This window comes from Oncorhynchus kisutch, unplaced genomic scaffold, assembly GCF_002021735.2.
Source record: "Oncorhynchus kisutch isolate 150728-3 unplaced genomic scaffold, Okis_V2 Okis09a-Okis19a_hom, whole genome shotgun sequence".
NCBI lineage: Eukaryota > Metazoa > Chordata > Actinopteri > Salmoniformes > Salmonidae > Oncorhynchus > Oncorhynchus kisutch.
The window spans coordinates 8094763-8102262 of record NW_022261985.1 but is presented as its reverse complement, the minus strand read 5'-3'; the positions used below and the strand labels follow the sequence as shown (position 1 = coordinate 8102262).

At 48.8% G+C, this 7500-nt stretch overlaps 1 protein-coding gene across 1 annotated transcript in view; it reads right to left on the bottom strand.

Annotated features, from left to right (window-relative positions):
* The window catches only part of LOC109882530 (voltage-dependent L-type calcium channel subunit alpha-1C), a 143103-nt gene that overhangs the window by 101230 nt on the left and 34373 nt on the right, over positions 1-7500 (bottom strand).

The window sequence follows — 7500 nt, the reverse complement described above, 5'->3', positions numbered from 1 at the left end:
TACCCTTCTGTATCACAGGCTGGTTATTACTGTTACCCTTCTCTATCACAGGCTGGTTATTACTGTTACCCTTCTCTATCACAGGCTGGTTATTACTGTTACCCTTCTGTATCACAGGCTGGTTATTACTGTTACCCTTCTGTATCACAGGCTGGTTATTACTGTTACCCTTCTGTATCACAGGCTGGTTATTACTGTTACCCATCTCTATCACAGGCTGGTTATTACTGTTACCCTTCTCTATCACAGGCTGGTTATTACTGTTACCCTTCTCTATCACAGGCTGGTTATTACTGTTACCCTTCTCTATCACAGGCTGGTTATTACTGTTACCCTTCTCTATCACAGGAGAAGTGAGGTTTTAAGCCCCCTAAAGCTTTGAGTTCCAGACTCTGGTAGAACTCAGCAGAAGATTTCAGGTAGAAATAGACAGACCAGTACAACAACAAAAATGAAAGAAACTATTTAAATAAATACAGAGAAAGTAATTGAGAAAGAAATCTATCAAATGACTAGGATAGGACATATCATATTACAGTTTCTCCGAAGACACAACCATCAAACTCTCACAACGTTCCTCAACCAAACCAGATGAGACGGCCCGGTCAACGGGAACACTCCTTGAATTAGACAAATCGAATCAGACCATTACTGACAACCGAAACCTGTAGAAAACCAATGTCTCGTGGGATAGAGAAGCCTGGAGCTACCAGGGTCCCTCAGTAATACACCATCTGATTGACACATCTCCTGGGGTAATGATAATGAAGAGGAGTGAGGGAGGGAGATATGTAGAGGGAGAGGAGGGAGAGTGAGAAGGGCAGGAGCGAGGGAGGAAGGGATGGCGGGAGGGAGGGCAGGAGGGAGGGATGGAGGGAGGAAGATCTGTAGAGGGAGAGGAGGGAGAGTGAGAAGGGCAGGAGCGAGGGAGGAAGGGATGGCGGGAGGGAGGATGGGAGGGAGGGAGGGCAGGAGGGAGGGATGGAGGGAGGAAGATCTGTAGAGGGAGAGGAGGGAGAGTGAGAAGGGCAGGAGCGACGGAGGAAGGGAGGGCGGGAGGGAGGATGGGAGGGAGGGAGGGAGGGAGGGCAGGAGAGAGGGAGGGAGGGAGGGCAGGAGAGAGGGAGGGAGGGAGGGCAGGAGAGAGGGAGGGAGGGAGGGAGGGAGGGAGGGAGGGAGGGAGGGAGGGCGGGAGGGAGGGAGGGAGGGAGGGAGGGAGGGAGGGAGGGAGGGAGGGAGGGAGGGAGGGAGGGAGGGAGGGAGGGAGGGAGGGAAGAAGGCCCATATCAGAATCTCCTCTTATAGCCCTGTCACTCTTCATGTCCACTCTGGGGATTCTAGAATGAGGTTTGTGTTCCCAGAAATAGCTGCCACTGCTTACAGGCAGAAGAGACAGAAAGGTTTCAGCTCAACTCAGCTAAATAACACGGAGAAACATTCTATTTCTCTATATTATTCCTCCTTTAAGCTCATACTGGAGCTCAACTGCTCCCAGTAAGAAAACCTTAGAGAGAATGAAGAAAATCAAAGAAAACATGAAACAAGCTAGACCAACTCTATTGGGATCTCTTCCACGACCCTAGCAAGAAAAAAACTTACAAAATCTGAATTTAAAAAACAACAACCTTTAAGCCTAACATTACACTAAGCAAAGCATGACAGGCAACGATAAGCTTAAAGATCAGGGGCCAAAGCATGTAACTGTAAGGATCGACGCTGGTAGACGAGAAGCAGGTACAGGGAGTGAACATTAAATTAACAACAGCGTCTGGGCATGAACACATAACAACATTAATGCTGACCCAGGGAACAAACGGGGGAGCAGACTGTTTTAGACGGGGCAATCAATGAAGGGAAGGGGTCCAGGTGAGTCCAATGAGTGCTGCCGCGCGTAATGATGGTGACAGGTGTGCGTAATGAAAGGGCCCTCGAGCGCCAGAGAGGGAGAGCGGGAGCAGGAGTGACAATAACACCAACACTAAATATAGCCCAGCTCATTTCAGCCCCGCCAATACAAACACTGGAGGAACAGAGGACTGGCCAATCACATGCAGCCTTGAAGCGCGGTCCCTGCAGCATGCTTTAGCCTCAGTTAGATACAGCAGCACCAATCAGCACATCCCAATCACTCTCCAACCATGTACCATTGCCAGTTAGCATGCTAGCAGATACCCATAGACTTCCAGTCATAGCGTTAACGCTAGTTAGCAACTTCCTTCAAACTGCACGCAGAGACATTCAAATGGTTCCCACAAGTTCATCTGACTCTGGGGAAGTAGATAAAGGGCCTCATTGTCAAAATCACGAAGCATCTCTTTAAGATCACTATTCCTGGTAGTGAACAGTCTCATGCTTCCACCTTGACATGTACCATCCTGTCTCTCCTCATGTCTAAAACCAGTTTCTCTGAATAACAGAGGTCTGAGATAGCTCACAGCCCTGGAGGACAGTCCTGTTAAACATAGAACTACTTCTGTCCAACACTGAACTAGTTCACTACGCTATTGTTCCTGTCTGCTGGCCGGAAAGACTGAGAGAGAGAGGTGGGAGCAGGACAAGAGGGAGGGGTGAGGGGGGGGCAGGGAGGGAGAGGGAGGAGAGAGAGAGGTGGGAGGAGGACAGGAGGGAGGGGTGAGGAGGGGCAGGGAGGGAGAGGGAGGAGAGAGAGAGGGGGAGGAGGACAGGAGGGAGGGAGGGAGGGGGGGCAGGGAGGGAGAGGGAGGAGAGAGAGAGGTGGGAGGAGGACAGGAGGGAGGGAGAGGGAGGAGAGAGAGAGGTGGGAGGAGGACAGGAGGGAGGGAGGGAGGGGGGGCAGGGAGGGAGAGGGAGGAGAGAGAGAGGTGGGAGGAGGACAGGAGGGAGGGAGGGAGGGGGGGCAGGGAGGGAGAGGGAGGAGAGAGAGAGGTGGGAGGAGGACAGGAGGGAGGGAGGGGGGGGCATGGAGGGAGAGGGAGGAGAGAGAGAGGTGGGAGGAGGACAGGAGGGAGGGAGGGGGGGGGCATGGAGGGAGAGGGAGGAGAGAGAGAGGTGGGAGCAGGACAGGAGGGAGGGGTGAGGGGGGGCAGGGAGTGAGAGGGAGGAGAGAGAGAGGGGGAGGAGGACAGGAGGGAGGGAGGGAGGGAGGGGGGGCAGGGAGTGAGAGGGAGGAGAGAGAGAGGTGGGAGGAGGACAGGAGGGAGGAGAGAGAGAGGGGGGAGGAGGACAGGAGGGAGGGAGGGAGGGGGGGGCAGGGAGGGAGAGGGAGGAGAGAGAGAGGGGGAGGAGGACAGGAGGGAGGGAGGGAGGGAGGGAGGGGGGGCAGGGAGTGAAAGGGAGGAGAGAAAGAGGGGGAGGAGGACAGGAGGGAGGGAGGGAGGGAGGGGGGGCAGGGAGTGAGAGGGAGGGACGGAGGGAGGGTGAGATGGAGGGAGGGAGGGAGGGAGGATGGGAGGGTGAGATGGAGGGAGGGAGGGACTGAGGGAAGGAAGGAGTAAGGGGGGGCCAAGAAGGATAGGGAGGAGAGAGCGATCAAGAGGGGGCATTGCTCTATCCAAGAGCTAGTCAATCTAATGAATTACTTTCAAAGCTTTCAAACTGTCCTCATGTTGGTGCTAAAACACATTGTAAAACCCCTGACCCTGACATTATGGTTCACTAAATGACAGGGTCATAAAGGAGCTGTAAAGAAACATGAAGACACCATGTGAGAAAATGATACAACATCCAGGTCAGACTCAGAGGGCAGGAGGTCACATCGCTCTTCGCTTAGAGTACAAATGCTGTCTTGCAGAATTCCTCGTTTCAAGAAGAAGAGGAGGACGTTCCAAACCAACATGCAGTTCATCCAGCAGGCAGGTCGAAGGTCATACAGGAAGAGTAGCTTCTGTCTCCAGAAAAAAGGCTGTCCGTGTTATAAAATAAAAAATCACCCAAGAAAAATATCTGGAAGTGGATGAAACAAGAGCAACATGCAACAACATACGTTGGGAAACTGCAGATATTTACAGCAGCGTTGCAGCACAAAAGGAAAAGTTGTCCGATTATATTGTTTCATCCCACTATAGTAATATTCACAACATGAGGTTAACATGCAGACCGTCATCGTTCAGAATATTCCTCCAGAACGGGATCCAGGGTTAAGGATTAAACAGCGGCAACTGAACTACAACTCAGAACTACAACTCAGAACTACAACTCAGAACTACAACTCAGAACTACAACTCAGAACTACAACTCAGAACTACAACTCAGAACTACTACTCAGAACTACAACTCAGAACTACTACTCAGAACTACAACTCAGAACTACAACTCAGAACTACTACTCAGAACTACAACTCAGAACTACTACTCAGAACTACAACTCAGAACTACAACTCAGAACTACAACTCAGAACTACTACTCAGAACTACAACTCAGAACTACAACTCAGAACTACTACTCAGAACTACAACTCAGAACTACTACTCAGAACTACAACTCAGAACTACAACTCAGAACTACAACTCAGAACTACAACTCAGAACTACTACTCAGAACTACAACTCAGAACTACAACTCAGAACTACAACTCAGAACTACAACTGGTCTAAAGTAGTGCACTACATAGGGAATAGGGGCTCTGTGGATCCTGGTCTAAAGTAGTGCACTACATAGGGAATAGGGGCTCTATGGATCCTGGTCTAAAGTAGTGCACTACGTAGGGAATAGGGTGTTATTGGGACACAACCAGGAGATGTTTAGCCCTTCCTAAGGAGACAGAAGAGAGACGGATCACAGATCAGATCACTGCCCCACTGGCCTCAACGACTGGAGTAGAGACAAGAGTTGTAGTTGAGAAGCATTGAAGACCAGTAGAGGACCACAGGGGGGATGCATTGAGGGAGGTAAGAAGCAGAGGGGCCTGGCAGTCTGCTTGCAGGTTATACAGAGTTCAGTAGGTGGAGGAGTGGATTCTGACATGCAGACGCACAGGCCTTACGAAGGAGAGCAGCGTTCGTCTTGACTGCTCCGCGGAGGAAGTGTAAACGGTGACTGTTACCTGGAAACAGAGAGTGACTGCTGAGAGCACGTGACACGTACGCTTATACTCAGTCACACACACAGACAGAAACAGAAGGATGTGCACGCGGAATTACTCCCACAACGCAGTCTGCACACAGTCACACGCACTGTGTACATGTGGAGTCCAAGAGGCCACAGCTCATAGAGGACAACTCACACCACCAGCACTGCACACAATCCTTTGTGTTCCTTCCTCACAGAAACAACTAAATAACATGAGAGAGTGAGAGAGAGAGAGAGAGAGAGAGAGAGACAGAGACAGAGACAGAGACAGAGAGACAGAGAGAGATAGAGAGAGACAGAGAGAGAGAGAGAGAGAGAGAGAGAGAGACAGAGAGAGAGAGATAGAGAGAGACAGAGAGACAGAGAGAGAGAGAGAGACAGAGAGAGATAGAGAGAGAGAGAGAGAGACAGAGACAGAGAGAGAGAGAGAGAGACAGAGAGCGATAGAGAGAGATAGAGAGAGACAGAGACAGAGAGAGAGACAGAGAGAGATAGAGAGAGAGAGAGAGAGAGAGACAGAGAGAGACAGAGAGAGACAGAGAGACAGAGAGAGAGACAGAGAGAGACAGAGAGAGACAGAGGCAGAGACAGAGAGAGACAGAGAGAGGGAGAGAAAGAAAGAGAGAAAGAGTAAGAGAGAGAGAGTCACAGGTAGGAGAACTGTTAAATAAACTCTAAAGTCAATATTGAGGAGAGATGCAGACATAGAAATATGATGTCATTCTAGTTCTTAGGGTGCAGTAATATCCAGCTCAGTTCAGATCAAACCCCTTCTTCTGTTGAGTAGTCCGGGCACAGAGACACACAGCCCCACACACACACAAAACACACACTGACTGACTGACAACACACACAACACACACTGACTGACTGACTACACACACACAACACACACTGACTGACTACACACACACAACACACACTGACTGACTGACTACACACACACAACACACACTGACTGACTGACTACACACACACACAACACACACACGCGTCACAAGGAACAGAAAGCCCGTCAACACAGGAGACGGGGCCGTTGATGACACACCACCACAAAACTGGGAAACCAGAACACACACAGGTTACACACAGACACCCACACACACACACACACCGAGGGAGGGGCAGGCATTTACCATGGGTCTCACTGGAGTGACTAAACCAAGCAAACTTCCCCTTCTTCTTGTCAAGCAAGTCGGCCAGGGTCACTCCTTCCACAAACAAGATGGGAAGGTCATTCAGGGTATGCAGTCCACCCAGTGACAAAGATACACACACACACACACACACACACGGTACACACACGGTACACACATATATCACAGAAGACAACGTACACACACGGACTCAAACACAAAACAGTAAATACACACCTGTTTCTGCAGGTCTTAACGTTGAGAATACACAGTCACTGGCATAGTACATTTCATCCCCGTAAAACACACACACACGCAAACACACACACACACACACACACACACACACACACACACACACACACACACACGGTACACACACACACACACACACACACACACACACACACACACACACACACACACACACACACACACACACACACACACACACACACACAGTCTAAAATCAATCTGTAACTATATTACACAGCCTACAGTCTAAACTCAATCTGTAACTATAATTACACAGCCTACAGACTAAAATCAATCTCTGATACTATAACCTCTCAGGTGACATACAGTGAGGTCATACAGTAAGATCATACAGTGAGGTCATACAGTGAGGTCATACAGTGAGGTCATACAGTAAGGTCATACAGTGAGGTCATACAGTAAGGTCATATAGTGAGATCATACAGTACGGTCATACAGTGAGGTCATACAGTGAGGTCATACAGTGAGGTCATACAGTAAGGTCATACAGTGAGGTCATATAGTGAGGTCATACAGTAAGGTCATACAGTGAGGTCATACAGTGAGGTCATACAGTAAGGTCATACAGTGAGATCATACAGTGAGGTCATACAGTGAGGTCATACAGTGACATGACTGACTGCCCTTGAGGTACAGGAAGTAGGTATTAGATTATGTAGATGAATATGTATATATATATGTAGATTATGTAGATAAATATATATGTATGTATGTATGTAGATGGGTTATGCAAATATATATATATACCTATTTGCATAACCCATCTATATATACGGTTGAAGTCGGAAGTTAACATACACTTAGGTTGGAGTCATTAAAACTTGTTTTTCAACCACTCCACAAATGTCTTGTTAACAAACTGTAGTTTTGGCAAGTCTTTTAGGACATCTACTTTGTGCATGACACAAGTCATTTTTCCAACCATTGTTTACAGACAGATTATTTCACTTATAATTCACTGTATCACAATTTCCGTGGGTCAGAAGTTTACATACACTAAGTTGACTGTGCCTTTAAACAGCTTGGAAAATTCCAGAAAAT